Source organism: Bufo gargarizans, chromosome 2 (genome assembly GCF_014858855.1).
Source record: "Bufo gargarizans isolate SCDJY-AF-19 chromosome 2, ASM1485885v1, whole genome shotgun sequence".
In the NCBI taxonomy this organism is placed as follows: domain Eukaryota; kingdom Metazoa; phylum Chordata; class Amphibia; order Anura; family Bufonidae; genus Bufo; species Bufo gargarizans.
In genome coordinates, this window is record NC_058081.1 from 541,782,866 (window position 1) to 541,801,788 (window position 18,923).

Here is an 18,923-nt window from a genome sequence, read left to right on the forward strand (position 1 = left end):
CTACTCCATACTCTTGAAAAGCTGAGCAGAGCTGATAAAAGCTGAAGGGACAGAGTGCTCTAAGCACCTTAGTTTTTTTTTACAAAGGTTTTAAACAATGCTTCAGTATTTCTGATATTTCTTAGTATCTTCTGATATTGCATTATTCAGAAAGATTTATTCTATAATAAAAAGTTATATATTTATACTAATATATCTTCTATATCAATTCAAGATTGTTGTTTGCTGTCATTCGTTCATTTTTCCCCCCAGAGGTTGCAAAACAGTCCTGTCATGTCATGGGAGAGCTCTGATAACTGCACTGTACTTGTACATAGGCAGGCAGCCTGTGATTATTAGATAGGATGGGTTTTCAGCCTCCGCAATCAAAGGGGTTGTCTGCCTGGATTTAGAAAAAGAGCAGAATTGGATAACATAGTGAAATAAGCATTGTCGACCTCCCCTTGTGCTGTCAAATTAATATAAATCTAGCAAAGCAATACATGGGGAAATCTCTGGATCCATATGTGGTAGATAGGGTTGCAACCTTTCGCCAACAAAAAATAACGGCCAAGTTAAGCCACACCCCAAAGGGAGGGTTGTGGGGGCGTGGCTGAACACAGGTGTTAGGTTGCTATGTCATCATCTGGCTCCCAGTATTAATAGTGCCCCCCCCCAGTAATATTAATGCCTGCATTAGTGACCCCCATAACAAATAATGCCCCCATTAGTGCTCCCCAGTAATATTAATGCTTCCATTAGTGCCCCCCAGAATTAATAATACCCTGATTAGTGCCCCCCAGAATTAATAATGCCCCTATTAGTGCCCCCAGTAATAGTAATGCCTCCATTAGAGCCCCCCAAAATTAATAATGCCCCCATTAGTGTCCCCCAAAATGCATAATGCCCCCATTAATGCCCCCCAGAAATAATAGTGCCCCCGTTAGCGCCCCCCAGAATTAATAATGCTCTTATTAGCACCCCCCAGAATTAATAATGCCCCCATTAGTGCCCCCCAAAATTAATAATGCCCACATTAGTGCCCCACAGAAATAATAGTGCCCTGATTAGTGCCCCCAGAATTAATAATTCTCTCATTAGCATCCCCCAGAATTAATAATGTCCCCATTAGTGCTCCTCAGTAATATGTTTGACCCAATTAGTGACCCCCAGAATTAAAAATACGCCCATTATCGTCCCCAGAATTAATAAAGTCCCCATTAGTGTCCCTCAGTAATGTTAATGCCCCAATTAGTGCCCCCGCAGAATTAATAATGCCCCCATTAGCGCCCCCAGTATTAGTAGTGTCCCCATTAGAGCCCCCCAGTAATATTAAAGCCCCCATTAGTGCTCCCAGTAATAGTAATGCCGCCATTAATGCCCCCAGTAACAGTACCCTAAAAGGAGGACATCATACCTAGGACATTGGGTGACAATACAACACACAGAATGGAAACCGTAATTTATATACCAGCATCAGAAAACATTACAGGGAGGCGGTATAAGAGAAGAGGACTACAACTCCCAGCAGGTAAAGGCTGATATCATGGTATACCAGAGGAAGGGAGGAGGTATAAGAGGAGAAAAGTTCAATTCTCTGCATATCCAGGCTATTATTATGGGATATCAGAGGAGAATAAAGAGAGAGCATGAGGAGACTACTACAACTCCCAGCATGTCCAGGCCATTATTATAGAATATCAGATGACAATTGAGAGAGCATGAGGAGACTACTACACTTACCAACATATCCAAGCCGTTATTATGGAATATCAGAGGACAATTTAGAGAGGGAGTATAAGAGGAGAGGACTGCAACTTCCAAGTTTCTCAGGGTCACTATTGCTCCACTGCTGAACTCCATCCCTGCCTGCAATGAACACATGACGGTGACTTCATCACAGGTCCTTACCAGTTCTACTCTCCACTGCTAAGCTCTGGCCCCTCCTATATTGATCACATGATGGTGATGTCATGAAAGGTCCTTCAGCTCTTCTACTATAGAAGATTATAGTGCCCACCTGGTGGCACACCTTCCCCCTTGAGAATACTGGACATTTTTTGTAATTTATAAATCCTATCATAGGCAGGGGCAAATGACAACCCTGCAACATCTACCATATATATACAGTGCTGCCCATAATTATTCATACCCTGGAAAATTTAGACTTAAAGTTACTTTTATTCAACCAGCAAGTCATTTTTTTACAGGAAATGACATAGGTGTCTCCCAAAAGATAATAAGACGATGTACAAGAGGCATTATTGTGGGAAAAAAAAACATTTCTCAGCTTTTATTTACATTTGAGCAAAAAGTATTTAGTCCAAAATTATTCATACCTTCTCAATATTCAATAGAAAAGACTTTATTGGCTATTACAGCAATCAAACGCTTCCTATAATTGTAGACCAGCTTTTTGCATGTCTCCACAGGTATGTTTGCCCATTTATCTTTGGCAATGAGCTCCAAATGTTTCAGGTTGGAGTGTCTTCTTGCCATTACCCTGATCTTTAGTTCCCTCCACAGATTCTCAATTGGATTCAAGGCTGGACTCTGGCTGGGCCACTCCAAAACGTTAATGTTGTTGTCTGCTAACCATTTCTTCACCACTTTTGCTGTGTGTTTTGGGTCATTGTCATGCTGAAATGTCCACTGGTGCCCAAGGCCAAGTTTCTCTGCAGACTGCCTGATGTTGTCATTGAGAATCCTTATGTATTGCTCTTTTTTCATGGTGCCATTTACTGTGATTAGGTTCCCTGGTCCATTGGCTGAACCCCTCCCCCAAAGCATTAGGTTCCCACCACCATGTTTGACAGTAGGGATGGTGTTCTTTGGGTTGAAGGCTTCTCCTTTTTTACTCCAAATGAAGGAAACATCATTGTGACCAAACAATTACATTTTTGCTTCATCGGACCATAACACAGAAGACCAGATAAGCTTTTGTGTGCCTTATCTGGAGAAGTGGCATCCTCCTTGGTCTGCATTGTGCAGTGTCTGTTGGATTGTCTGCCTTGAGACATTGCCAAGTGATCCTTGGATTCTTTTTCACCTCTCTAACTCTCCTCCTGGCCAGCACAGGTGTCACTTTTGGCTTTCGACCATGTCCTCTGAGATTTTCCACAGTGCGGAACATCTTGTATTTTTTTCTCAAATGTAAATAAAAGCTGAGACATGTTTTTTCCCCCACAATAATGCCTCTTGTACATCGTCTTATTATCTTTTGGGAGACACCTATGTCATTTCCTGTCAAAAAATTACTTGCTGGTTGAATAAAAGTAACTTTAAGTAAAAATTGCCCAGGGGTATGAATAATTATGGGCACCACTGTAAATAACGTACACCTTTGATTAGGATAAAGAGGTTTTCTCATCGTAACAACCCCAATTGAAATAAACCTGGCTCGGCGATCAGCTGATTACTGTGGATTTGATTTAAAAAATCCTCAGTTTTCTGATACCAGTGGAGGGAATTTTGTCCAGCCACACTTTTTTCCTGCAATTTCCTCTAGTAGTATTACATGTAAACCGTTCAAAAAATGGTAAAAAACAGAGTGCTTGGCTCCACCAAATGAGCGATTCTCTTCTATGCCTCATAAAGTCCCAAACTGAAACCTCTGTCTACAAAATCCATAGGCCCAAATAGGAAGATAGAATTTCATTATAGGGGTTGTCCTAGATTTTGCTTTTAATCGCGTATCCTCAGGATATATTATCAATATCTGATTAGTGGAGGTCCAACTTCTGGCACCCTGTGCTGATCAGCTGTTTGAAGAGGCTGTGAGGAGGTGCTGCGGCCTCCTCACAGCTTACCAAGCACAGCGCCGTACATTGTATAGTGGAACCTCTCATGTTGAACATATATATATATATATCTCATACATATATATCATATATAGATTTGTTGGAAAATATTCAGTATAACTTTTTTTTTTTACATTTATATTCCTGGTCGTTCTGGTCTTTGAAGTCAAGGAGATGGTCCTATCAGTGATTGACCGCTATCTCTGTATACACAGTCATAGAGGGAAGGCTGTCAATCACTGATAGGACCGTCTCCTGGACTTCAAAGACCAGAACGACCAGGAATATAAGTAAATGATAAACAAGTTATACTGAATCTTTTCCCATAAAACTACATATCTATCTGCTCAGCTCCTCCTGCTCTATAATATGCTGCCTGCAGCTCAGACACCATGTTCAATGTGATAGGCTCCATGTAAATGGGACTAAGCCGCGCCTAGGCCATGTGACTGATAAACGTGACATTATTGGTCTAGGACAGTGATGGCTAACCTTTGGTACTCCAGCTGTGGTGAAACTACGACTCCCATGATGATCCATTTATTTCTATGGAGTTTTGAGAACAGCCAAGCAAGTATGCATATTGGGAGTTGTAGTTTTATCACAGCTGGAGTGCAGGAGGTTAGCCATCACAGGCCTAGGAAGACGCCGCAGCACTCACCCCCCACTGACCAGGCGCAGACTAACACACTGATGGGGCCCCCGAGTAATAGGAGATTATAGGGCCCCTGTGTCCCCACCCACCCACCCACAAGCCACACCCACACACAGCCCCACCCACATATCGCGCCGCGCCGGCTCCAGGCTTATGTTGGCCCCCGTATACAGTGATAACTCTCTGAGTACAGATAATATAGTAGATGTCCCCTGCAGTCCTATGTAACAACACAGTTAACACAGTGATGGCTATCTGAGTACAGAAAATGTTGTAGTGTTACTGGCAAACCCCAGATAACAATAGTGCTGATGATGTGGTAGTGTTACCTGCAGTCCTATGTAAAAACACAGATAACATTAGTCCTGATAATGTGGTAGTGTTACCTGCAGTCTTATGTAAACCCACAGATAACACTAGTGTAGATCATGTGGTAGTGTCACCTACGTCCTTAGTGTGCCTCCCTGTGTCTCTTCCATGGACTCCATGCTGGTGGCACTGCCTCCTCTTCCATCTTTTTATTCTTGTCCTGCACAGAACATCCTGATGCAGCTGCGTCAAGACATAGGAACACTGTGGGCGTAGTGATGGTGACACACACAGGGACACACACACACACACACAGGGACAGACAGACACACACACACACACACACAGGGACAGACACACACACACACAGGGACAGACACACACAGGGACAGACAGACACACACAGGGACAGACAGACACACACAGGGACAGACACACACACACAAGGAGAGACACACACACAGGGACAGACACACACAGGGACAGACACACACATACACAGGGAACGACACACACATACACAGGGACAGACACACACACGGGGACAGACACACACACACACACACACGGGGACAGACACACACACACACGGGGACAGACACACACACACACAGGGACAGACACACACACACAGGGACAGACAGACACACACAGGGACAGACTCACACACAGGGACAGACTCCCTAGGGTTGCCAGCCATACGGGATTGACCCGGACAGTCCGGGTTTCTAATCCTGTGCCCGGGTACAAGCCTTTCTCAGACCCGGGCACAGGAATTATGTCGAACTGCAGTGCAGACTGTCTCACTTGCTTGATCACGGTCCTGACAGCTGGCGGTGAGTGAGCAGCGGCGAGCTGGGAACGTCCGGCACTCCGGGCCAGCTCGAACCTAAAGAGGACGAGGCCACCTGTCAGAATGGATTGGAAGCCAGAGAGCTGGGGGCTGCGGGTGGTCAGGAGCAGGAGCTGAAGGAGAGAGCAGCAAACCCTCGCCCCACAGCATGGCGGCCATGCCAGGACTGAGCTGCTCTCACTCCCAGATCAGGCCAGATAACACTCCCAGATGGGCCCAGGAAATCTGCAGGACTCTCATACAACACTTTACAGACAGTGTGCTGGCCCAGAGTGACGGTTCCCGGGGATGAGGGCCACATTACTCCAACTGGGGGTCACTAATGGGGCATTATTCTTAATGGGTGGCACTAATGGGGGCATTACTCTTACTGGGGGCATTATTCTTACTGGGGGACACTAATAGGGGGCATTATTCATTCTGGGGTGCACTAATAGGGCCATTACTCTTACTGGGGCACTGTCACAGCGGACAAGCACTCAGACACACAGAAAAAAACAACAACCAGGCTCTGAGCGAGAAGCAGGGGAAGGGTCACCTCCTAGCTAATCCCTGACCTCTCTCCCTGCACTGCTCAGCCCACAGGCAGACCTTGGTGGTAGGAATGCTGTGTCCTCGTGCCTGGGCTAATACACCCTAAATTCCCTGAGATGGTGAAAAGGGGAAATAGGAGCAGCCTGCTCGCACAGAACCTGGAAGGGAGAGATGACAAAAACACAACTAAAGCAGCAAACAACAAAAACAGAAACCACACTTATTTTATTAGAGCTGGGACAGAAAACCTTCCTTCCTTGCTTGCTTCCTAGGCCAGACTGATTTCTATAACCCGCTCAGAGCACTGGAATTGAGAGCCATTTAAACTAATGACCCCACCCAGTGCACCTGATGGGAGGCGGATCCAGCACGACTCCAAAACAAACACTAAACACGTGCTGCTATTCTGGCCGACCTCCACACATAGTCAGAGCCAGGCATGACAGTACCCCCCCTTCTACGGGTGACCTCCGGACACCCCGGACCAACCTTATCCAGATGGGATCTATGAAAAGCCCTCACCAGTCGGCTGGCACTGACATCCCGTGCAGTAACCTACATCCTCTCCTCAGGGCCGTATCCCCTCCAGTGTACCAGATACTGAAAGGAACCCTGAAGAACTCTAGAGTCGAGAACCCTGGAGATCTCGAACTCCAAATTTCCATCGACCAGAACAGGAGGAGGAGGCAATGGCGATGGTTCCACCGGTTTCACAGTATTTTTTCAGTAAAGACCTGTGGAACACATCATGAATCCTCCAAGTTTGCGGAAGATCCAGCCGTAACGCTACTGGGTTGATCACTGCAGATATTTTGTACGGACCGATAAATCTTGGACCCAGCTTCTAAGATGGCACTCTCAAATTAATATTTTTAGTGGACAACCATACCAGATCACCCACACACAGGTCCGGACCAGTCACACATCTCTTGTCAGCCATTCGCTTATGCCTCTCACCCATCTTCTCCAAATTCCCTTGGATCTTCCGCCAGATGGAAGACAAGGCAGAAGAAAATCTTTCCTCCTCTGGCATGCCAGACGAACCAGTCCCAGAAAAGGTACCAAACTGAGGATGAAAGCCGTAAAAAAAACGTGACTTACCCGTGGACTCCTGCCTACGGTTATTCAAAGCAAATTCTGCTAGAGACAAGAATGAGGACCAGTCCTCCTGATTCTCAGCCACAAAGCACCTCAAGTAGGTCTCCAGGTTTTGATTAGTACGCTCTGTCTGTCCATTCGACTGCGGATAAAAAGCCGAAGAGAACGAAAGTTGAATGCCAAGCCGAGAGCAGAAGGCCCTCCAAAACCTGGAGACAAACTGCGTGCCCCTATCGGAGACGACACCCGAAGGAATACCATGCAATTTCACAATATTATCCACAAAAATCTGCGCAAGGGTTTTGGTGTTAGGCAGACTAGATAAAGATATAAAGTGAGCCATTTTACTGAAACGGTCAACTACCACCAAAATCACTGTTCTCCCGGAGGAACTCGGTAGATCCGTAATAAAGTCCATAGACAAGTGCGTCCAGGGACGAGACGGAATAGACAGTGGAAGAAGTGAACCAGCCGGTCGAGTATGAGCAACCTTTGACCGAGCACAGGTTTCCACGTAATCCTCAATGTTCTTACATAATCCGGGCCACCAGAACCTCCAGGACACAAGATCAAAGGTTGACTTACCACCAGGATGCCCAGCAAGGACAGTATCGTGATGTTCCTTAAATACCTTGTATCGTAGGCCCTCAGGAACAAAACAACCTCCCTGGGGGACAAGAACCAGGAGCCCCCTCCTGGGCTCCCAACACCTCCATCTCCAATTCAGGGTACAGAGCGGAGACTACCACCCCATCAGCCAAAATCAGAGCAGGATCCTCTGAATCACCTCCCCCAGGAAAGCTGCGAGACAAGGCATCTGCCTTGACGTTCTTAACCCCTGGGCGAAAGGTAACCACAAAATTGAACCTGGTAAAAAACAGTGACCATCTGGCCTGTCTAGGGTTCAGACGCTTGGCAGATTGCAAGTAAGCCAAATTCTTATGGTCTGTATATACCGTAACGGGGTGAGACACCCCCTTCATCCAGTGACGCCATTCCTCAAAGGCCAACTTCATAGCCAGCAACTCTCTATCTTCAACATCATAATTCCTCTCGGCGACCGAGAGCTTCTTGGAGAAAAAAGCACACAGGATCCATTTGCCAGGAGATGAACCCTGCGACAGCCCTGCTCCAACCCCCACTTCAGATGCATCAACCGCCACAATGAATGGCTGAGACACATCAGGCTGCACCAGAATGGGAGCAGACGCAAAACGCTCCTTAATAGCCAAAAAGGCCTGCAATGCCTCATCCGACCAGAAAGAGACGTCAGCGCCCTTCTTAGTCATATCCGTGAGAGGTCTTACAATGGTGGAATAGTTTGAAATACATTTCCTATAATAATTAGTAAACCCCAAGAACCGCATCAAAGCTTTCTGATTCTCTGGTCGGTCCCATTCCAGAACCGCCCGGACCTTTTCGGGGTCCATACGAAAACCAGAGTTACAAAGCAGATATCCCAAGAACAGAAGCTCCTGCACCGAAAATAAACATTTCTCCAATTTAGCATATAATTTATTCTCCCGAAGGATCGTCAAAACCTGTCTCACATGATCCTGATGGGTCTTCAGATCAGGAGAATAAATTAAAATGTCATCCAAATAAACCACCACGAACCTCCCCACCAGGTGATGAAAAATGTCATTGACGAATCGCTGAAATACTGCTGGCGCATTCGTCAACCCAAAAGGCATAACCAGATATCTCAAATCCAACTTGGAGAACACCTTGGCTCCCACAATCTGATCAAAAAGGTCAGAAATCAAAGGCAGGGGATATGGATCCCGGACCGTAATACGGTTCAATTCCCGTAAATCCAAACACGGTCTCAGCCTACTGCCACCGGAGACTTAGGTGGCCTAATATGACCTTTTGCCAAACTCTCGGCGATATACTTTCGCATGACCTCTCTTTCTGTTGAGAAAGGTTGTAAAGCCGAGATTTTGGCAATTTAGCCCCAGGGATGAGATTAACTGGACAATCATAGTCTCGATGAGGGGGTAATTCCTGAGCCCCACCCTCCGAAAAGACATCCGCAAAATCTGAGAGATACTAAGGTAAAATCGTAGTGGACACCCCAGAGATAGATGTGCCAAGACAATTATCCGAACAAAACTCACTCCAACCAATGATTTGTCTCGCTTGCCAATCTATAATTGGGTTATGTTTAGTCAACCATGGCAACCCCAAAACTATAGGAGCTGGCAAATCCTTCATGACAAAACAAGAAATAATTTCAACATGTGCATCACCCACCCTTAAGTGAATACCATGAACAATGTGAGTAAGACTCCTTTGAGAAAGAGGGGAAGAATCAATTGCAAAACCTCGAATCTCATTCTCTAAAGTGCAAGTACTTAGTCCTAGATTTTGAAGAAAAAGAGAGTCAATTAGGTTTACCCCAGCACCACAATCAAGGAATACTTCAACAACAAAAAAATCTTGACTCTAGCGCCTTCACAGCTGGAAGGAGAAAACGGGAACTGCAGGGAGCTTGCATACCTGCCTGCTCCACCACACCATTCACACTACCTAGTGACAGGGAAGTTTTTTTTCTTTCTTTTTCACTTCCACCTGCGGTTTAACATAAGGACAAGCAAAAATAAAATGACCACTCTTTCCACAATAGTAACACAGTTTGTGCAATTTCCTAAAGTCTCTACTATCAGAATGGCAAGAAACCTGACCCAGTTGCACGGGTTCCTCCACTATCCCAGAGTTACCTGTAACATCACCCGGGGAGGTAGTAGAGACGAAACCACTCGCAGAAGGGATCCCTTGCACGGAGGGAGCCCTACACCTTTCTCTGATACGTCTATCTAACCGTACTGCTAAAGACATGGCATTCTCCAAAGAGTCTGGGTATTCATGAAAAACAAGTGCATACTTCAATCTTTCAGATAACCCTTGACAAAACTGACTACGTAACGCGGGATCATTCCACTCTGATTCCGTAGCCCATCTCCTAAACTCAACACAGTAAGCCTCTGCAGTATGTTCACCCTGAAATAAATTACGTAACCTCGACACCATCGAGACCCGATCTGGGTCATCGTAGATTAATCCCAGAGCCTTAAAAAATTCCTCCACCGACCGGAGGGCCCGAGAACCGGGTGGCAGAGAAAAGGCCCAGGATTGCGCGTCCCCCTTTAAGCAGAGAAATGATAATTCCTATCCTCTGACTCTCATCACCTGACGACGATGGACGCAGCCGAAAATACAATTTGCAGGATTCTCTTAAACTGATAAAGTCATCCGTACCCCCTGAAAATCGATCCGGAAGAGCCACTTTAGGCTCCTGCACCTGATGCCAGAGCATTCTGACACCGTGTGACCGAACCACAAAGCTCCACAACCTCTAGGGATAGGCCCTGCATGCGGTCAACTAACGCTTCAATTGACGCCATCACAAAACCGCTGAGCAATGACAGTCAAAGTTTGACGGGTTATAATGTCACTGCGGACAAGCACTCAGACACACAGAAAAAACCCACAACCAGGCTCTGAGCGAGAAGCAGGGGAAGGGTCACCTCCTAGCTAATCTCTGACCTCTCTCCCTGCACTGCTCAGCCCACAGGCAGACCTTGGTGGTAGGAATGCTGTGTCCTCGAGCCTGGACTAATACACCCTAAATTCCCTGAGATGGTGAAAAGGGGAAATAGGAGCAACCTGCTCGCACAGAACCTGGAAGGGAGAGATGACACAAACACAACTAAAACAGCAAACAACAAAAACAGAAACCACACTTATCTTATCAGAGCTGGGACAGAAAACCTTCCTTCCTTGCTTCCTAGGCCAGACTGATTTCTATAACCCACTCAGAGCACTGGAATTGAGAGCGATTTAAACCAATGACCTCACCCAGTGCACCTGATGGGAGGTGGATCCAGCACGACTCCAAAACAAACACTAAACACGTGCTGCTATTCTGGTCGACCTCTGCACATAGTCAGAGCCGGGCATGGCAGGCACACTAATGGGGGCATTACTATTACTGAGGAGGCACTAATGGAGCATTACTATTACTGGGTGCATTACTATTACTGGGTGCTTTAATATTCCTGGGGAGCCACAGTAGGACAGCGACTTCACACCCATGTTAAGCCACACCCACACAACCACACCTCCTTTGGGTGTGGCTTAACTTGCCCGGTATTTTTTGTTGGGAAAGATGGCAACCCTAAGACTTACACACAGGGCACAGGGACAGACACACACACACAGGGAGAAGCACACACACAGGGAGAAGCACACACACAGGGACAGACACACACACACACACAAACACACACAGGGAGAGACACAGACACATAGCTAGGCCTCACCACACTCCAGCCAGGCTCCTTTCTGTACAGGAACACAAAGGGTCACTACTGGAGGGGAGCAGGGTTACTATTGGGGTGACAGGAGGAGCAGGGTCATTAGTGGGGTGACAGGAGAAGGGGAGAGCAGGGTCAGTAGTAGGTGGACAGGAGGAGGGGGAAGCAGGGTCACTAGTGGGGTGACAGGAGGAGCAGAGTCACTACTGGGGTGACAGGAGGAGGGGGGCAGGGTCACTAGTGGGGTGACAGGAGGAGGGGGAAACAGTGTCACTAGTGGGGTGACAGGAGGAGGGGGAGCAGGGTCACTAGTGAAGCGACAGGAGGAGGGGGGAGCCGGGTCACTAATGGGGGGACAGGAGGAGGGGGGAGCCGGGTCACTAGTGGGTTGACAGGAGGAGGGGGGAGCAGGGTCACTAGTGAAGTGACAGGAGGAGGGGGGAGCCGGGTCACTAGTGGGGGGACAGGAGGAGGGGGGAGCAGGGTCACTAGTGAGGTGACAGGATGAGGGGGATCAGAGAACTGTGAGACTGGACGGAACCATGATTGGGGAGGGGGAATCACTTACTTGAAGAATAACAGGCCGGGTTTTTCACTGCCATAATAACACAGGGCCAGGGTCAGCTTTTCTCTCAGACCAGTCCAGTCACATGAGTTCACAGCTCCCCAGGGTCCTTGGGCAGCGCGCCCCTTAATACAGCCACTTCCGGGAGCCGGCCACTCCTCCTTCCAGCTCTCGCCGGCTTCCCCTGCCTGACCCGACCTGTATCGCCAATACCCAACCAATAACAAAGCTCCTTGCTGTAAGGAGCTTTGTTATTGGTTATTTCAGGCACAAGCAGCATCGCTGCGCTGCCTGTGCCGTTCAGAGCGCTCACTGCGCTGATGAATGTGGGGGACTTTTTCCAGGGAGTAAAATGTATTATTTAGTAAAAGTTATTGTGACCTCTGGCTGCAGGAGTGAGCAGGCCTCTAGTGACCGCCGGCCCTCGGTCCAGGCCCGAGGGCCCGAATGATCAGTCCGCCCCTGCCACCGACTAGATATTGATAACCTATCCTAAGGATAGATCATCAACATCAAATCTTGGACAACCCCTTTAAGTCCAAATGTGAAGTGGCACATTCACATTTTACTTACAACTAAAGAGAAATTCTACATGTATTTAACAGTAACTCAGAAATTCTTCTAGAGTTGAATCACATTTATTTTGAAAGAAGACAAATCGTCTGTTCAATTTCAAAGGTCAAAGATTCTTTAAACTCATTACCAAAGATCTAATAGACTTTCCTTTAATACAGCATTTAATGAAATGTAAACCATAATACAATCAATATTATCCATATTTATTCCACTCATCTTGCTGGGAATTAAACTCACTGTTTCCATCACTTTCATTATGAAGGTCTTTATGTCACAGGAACAGTACATTTGAAATATGAATAGATAATTAGCAATGTAATGCTATACTCTGTAATGTAAAGCTGCTTTTCTGCGTTCAAAACAATTTAGGTATTCAAGATAAAAAGTTTGATTTTAAGTAGATTTAGGCTTTATTTGCATTGGCATTTTTCCATTTTGTCACGGATTGGGTATGGAAACACATAATGGATTTTCTACAGCAGAATTTCCAATGTGGAAATGCTGCATTTCTGTAGCAGAGATTCCTTTGTGGATTGGCCATAGATATTGCTGGAAACTTTCCACAAAATGTACTCTAAGCATTTCAAAGGGTGACATCTGTGCCTGCGGTGGATAAAAAACCTATTTGGGCAACTACCCTAAAGGGGGTTTCCGGGACTATCCTTAGGATATATAATTGAAAACCCCTTTAAAGCCTTTGATAAATCGCTATCAAATGAGTTTGGTATTTGGTTGTGCTCACAAATTAATGAATATGAAGTTGAGGAGACCAACCTCATATATTGACACTAAGGTATTATATGACCCATGGCTACTATTATTGTATTTCATTTTCCATTTAGTGTCAGGAAGATTTCAGCACTGGGAAAAATGGTCATAATAAATGTGCCTCGTTTGACGAGGGGTGCACTTAGTAATTCTATAGTTAAAGGGAACCTGTCACCGGGATTTTGTTTATAGAGCTGAGGACATGGGTTGCTAGATGACCGCTAGCCCATCCGCAATATCCAGTCCCCATAGCTCTGTGTGCTTTTATTGTGTAAAAAAAACGATTTGATACATATGCAAATAAACCTGAGATGAGTCCTGTACCTGATATGAGTCCAGCATAAAAGGATCCCAGCACCGCCCTGCATCCTCAGAATTTCCTCCTTGCTCCCCGACGTCAGGAAGCTAGAGCGCTGTAATCTCGCGATGTGCGAGCTAGCGCATGCGCAGTTCGTTCCCTGAGGCTGATGCCAGCACAGGGAAGGAACACTGTGATGACACTGCGCATGCGCTAGCTCGCGCATCGCGAGATTACGGCACTCTGGCTTTCTGACGTCAGGGAGTAAGGAGGAGATTCTGAGGATGCAGGTGCTGGGCTCCTTCACGCTGGACTCATCTCAGGGACAGGACTCATTTCAGCTTAAACAGGTTATCCAAGGCTGGAAATGGCCCCCATACGCCTGGGCCCCTCATACTGATTCTACTTTCCTGGCTTACCACTCCCTGCGCCGCTCCTTGTTCCAGCACGGCCGCAGCTGCCTTAAGCGTAGAAAGAAAATTGTCTAACTGTAAGCCAGCAAGGAAGCTGTCCTACATGGATTGTGCTGAAGTTATGAAAAGGCCCGCAGATCCTTCATCCACAGCTCCGCATCATCTTCTCTGAGCGCTGCACTTTCATTCTGACGTTACACAGCGTCTGGTCATAGTGCGCGCTTACGTGCACTATGCCCCGACGATGTGTCAGGATACAGTTCAGTGCAGAGCGGTGCGGGCCGGTGGTTGACTACGGAGCGGTGAGTAATAGCAAGCACTTCACTCCTGCTCCATGGTAACTTGACACAAATGAATCCCAGATGCAAAAAATTAGCATCGAGGATTTTTTGTGTCATCGTTTCAGCCCTAGATAGGACATCAATGTTAAACACATTTAAGGGACCTATTTAAGCAACCTATTTAAGAATGGACTTTGCAGATCAAATATAGCATGCATACACGGGTTTACATTGCCTGTAATTTAGAGGACTGCCCATTATGTAGGTGTTTGGTCTGCAGGTGCTTAATAGAGTAAATATGTAAAGTGTGACAGGATCATGTTAATTAAACATAACAAATATGAGGTTATAATGGGTGTATGTCACGCGATCAAATACAAATCACTGTCTAAAGCAGTGACGCTAAAACTGAAAATATTAAATCTTTATTACAGTAAATCAAAAATAACAATAAAAGGCCATATGGTTGTACCGTGTGAAGTCTAAAAATCCACTGGGCTTCTTTTAGGAGGACAAGTCTGTCAAAATATCCCCATCTCTGGGATGGGCAAACCTTTTCAATGCCAGGCTTGTACTTCAAAAAGAAGCCCAGTGGATTTTCAGACTTCACGCGGTACAACCGTATGGCCTCAATGATCAAATATGCTACACGTGCTACTGCTTTACACTCTCTTTATTTTCTGTTACTTATCATTTTTATTTTTCACCACGGGCAATGTTGTGCCCGCATAGCTACAACCATTTGTGCCCTATTATTACATTTTTGTTAATTGCCATACTTACAGTATCTCCGATAGGTTCTACTATTCTGCTTTTCAGGATTGGGGCCCTTGCTATACATGTATTTATTCTGGGATAGTTACACTTTATTAAAGGGGTTGTCTCATCATGGATAATGAGGGCATATCGCTAGGATATGCCCCTATTGTCTTATAGGTGTGGGTCCCACCGCTGGGACCCGCACCTATATTGTTAATAGAGCCCCGCAAGGCTCCAGCTCCCATTCATTTCTAGGGGGTGTAGGGATTTGCTCTGGTAGGCAGGGTAAGCGGACGCAGTACAGAGGTAAGAACACGGTAGTAAAGCAAAAGTTCAGTGTTTATTCACACAAAAAGCAATAAAGCAAAAACAACACTGTGCAGAGTCCTGGTGTTAATTCACACCACCTAAAGTCCACAGCACAAACGTGTCACCTGGCAGACTGTTTTGTCCATGGCAATCCACAGCCATCCACAGCAGGCTTTAGGGCGCCTGATTTTCAGCGTGCGGCTCTCCAGCACGCTACCAACTGGTTGGAACCCAAAACCACAGTGCTTCACAGCTCCACTATGAAAATGCAGGGTAAGGCCTCATGCACACGACAGTATTTTTTCACGGTCCGCAAAACGGTGTTCTGTTGTTCCGTGATCTGTGTCCGTTTTTTCTTCCGTGTGTCTTCCGTGATTTTTGGAGGATCACCAGACATGAAGGAAAGTTAAAAAAAAAGTTGTTTTGGTGTCCTGACTTACAATGCAAGTCAATGGGGACAGATCCGTTTGACGTTGACACAATATGGTGCAATTGGAAACGGATCCGTCCCCCATGACTTTCAATGTAAAGTCAGGAGTCCCTATCTGAGTTTTCTCCAATCCGATGGTATATTTTAACTTGAAGCGTCCCCGTGACCATGGGAACGCCTCTATGTTAGAATATACCATCGGATTTGAGTTACATCGTGAAAACTCAGATCCGACAGTATATTCTAACACAGAGGCGTTCCCATGGTGATGGGGACGCTTCAAGTTAGAATATACTAAGAACTGTGGACATAACTGCCCCCTACTGCTTGACAGCATCCGATCTCTTACAGGGGGCTGTGATCCGCACAATTAACCCCTCAGGTGCTGCACCTGAGGGGTTAATTGTGCATATCATAGCCCCTGTAAAAGATCAGGTGCTGCCAGGCAGCAGGGGGGCAGTCCCCCCCTCCCTCCCCAGTTTTAAATTCATTGGTGGCCAGTGCGGCACCCCTCCCTCCCCAGTTTTAAATTCATTGGTGGCCAGTGCAGCCTCCCCTCCCTCCCTCCCCTGTATTAAATTCATTGATGGCCAGTGCGGCCCCTCTCCCTCCCTCCCCTGTATTGAATTCATTGGTGGCCAGTGCGGCGCCCCCCCGGCCCCCCTCCCTCCCCTGCATTAAATTAATTGGTGGCCAGTGCGGCCTCCCCTCTCCCCCCCTAATTAAAATCCCCCCCTGCCGCACTGGCCACCAATGAATTTAATACAGGGGAGGGAGGGGGGACCGGGGGGAAGCTGCACTTGCCACCAATAAATTTAATACAGGGGAGGGAGGGGGGCTGCACTGGCCACCAATGAATTTAAAACTGGGGAGGGAGGGGGGGCCGCACTGGCCACCAATGAATTTAAAACTGGGGAGGGAGGGGGTCTGCCCCCCTGCTGCCTGGCAGCACCTGATCTCTTACAGCGGCACCTGCGGGGTTAATTGTGCGGATCACAGCTCCCTGTAAGAGATTGGGTGCTGCCAGGCAGCAGGGGGGAGTCATGTTCACAGTTCTTAGTATATTCTAACTTGAAGCGTCCCCATCACTATGGGAACGCCTCTGTGTTAGAATATACTGTCGGATCTGAGTTTTCACGATGTGAAAACTCAGCTCTGAAAAAGCTGTATGCAGACGGATCTGCTGATCCGTCTGTGCTAAAGTAGCCTACAGACACGGATCACTGACGCGGATGGCAATCTTGTGTGCCTCCGTGTTTTTTCACTGACCCATCGGACCCATCGGACCCACAGACCCATCGGACCCATCGGCTATTTTCGCTGGCCCCATAGAAAATAAATGGAGGGCAGCTGCGCATGCGCAGATTGCCCTCCTTCTCTTGCGGGGCTCCGGTCTCGATATAGGTGCGGGTCCCAGCGGTGGGACCCGCACCTATAAGACAATGGGGGCATATCCTAGCTCTTTGCCCCCATTGTCCATGATGAGACAACCCCTTTAATTATATTGTTGCTGTTGTTTCTTTTCCTTTGCCTTTTACCCTTCCTACTTTACCTTTCATATCTATATTTATGAGCTGCTTGGGCTTCCCACTTACTTTCTGTTGTGACAGCTTATACATGGGCCGGTTTTTCTATGTTATGCTCACATCCAGCACGAGAGTTGGAGCAACAAGTGGGCCCTCCCCGTGATTAGCTGTGTCCTTGATTCCGGCCTGCCTTGTGGGTGGATGCTACACCCTTAAATATACCGGCGTCTGGCGCGCGCGTCACAGCCATACTAGCACCAGCCGCGCCACTTAGGTTACTTTCACACTAGCCTGTTTTGGCTTTCCGTTTGTGATATCCGTTCAGGGCTCTCACAAGTGTTCCAAAACGGATCAGTTTTGCCCTAATGCATTCTGAATGGAAAAGGATCAGCTCAGAATGCATCAGTTTGCCTCCGTTCAGTTACCATTCCACTTTGGAAGCTGACACCAAAACGCTGCCTGCAGCGTTTTTCTGTCCGTCCTGGGATGCGGAACGAGATGGATCCATCCTGACACACAATAACATATGTGGCCGCTGCACACACTATCTGATGCTTAGGGCTCCTGATGAGACCACATGGTTGAAACACGTAGAGCCAGTTAGTGTAGTGCACATATGTTCAGCGGCGAGACAGGTTCATGAGCATCTGTCATACATAGATGCATGATGTATGGGGGACAAGTAGTGTTAGCAGAAGTTTCACTGAATCCTAGATTTCCCGGACTCCTGCAGCCATCCAGGCAGGGCTACACCTGCTTCACTAGATTTATCCCCCATACCTGTCTAGAGCTGCTATACGATAAATTATTTTGACTGGGTTTCTCTCCTTACTGTGGCCAGACACGCTGGTTGTATATTCATAGGGGCTTAGTAGTTACAGCCTATATGGTGGTGTATTGGTCATGATCTTTACACATCCCCTGTTTATTGGGCCTACCGAAGAGATTACTCAGGGCATTCGCCTATGTATTGGGTGCTACCCCTTTTATTGTTATTTTTGATTTAATAAAGATCTATTTTCAGTTTTAGCGTCACTTTAGGCATTTTAAGAGCCAGTAAGTACAGCTAAACTGCTGGCTCTACCGGGATGCCAGACTGACCAAAAATGAAAGGGTATATTCCAGACTCCAGTTTCCGGAAAAGTGCAGTTTTTATTTTATCCAGTAAAAACAATCTAAACAAAAACGGACACAGTACACAACCTACGTATTTCCGTTGAGAAACGATGAGTTTGGGTGAGTTACACATCTAAAACGTGTAGACTGTATACTGTATCTTTTTCGGTTTAGATTATTTTTACTGGATGAAATAAAAACTGCACTTTTCTGGAAACTGGATGCTGGAATACACCCTTTTCCTTGAGTCTACCATCTACCATAAATGATGTAGAATAGAGGAAGGCACGTGTCACTTCCAGTAGAACTTTGATGATGGCATTTTCTATAATATT

General features: G+C 46.6%; 1 protein-coding gene across 1 annotated transcript in view; it reads left to right on the forward strand.

The window, feature by feature from the left end:
* PRKCG (protein kinase C gamma) overlaps positions 1-18,923 on the forward strand; it is a 635,634-nt gene that overhangs the window by 21,485 nt on the left and 595,226 nt on the right. The gene's annotated exons all lie outside the window — the stretch shown is intronic.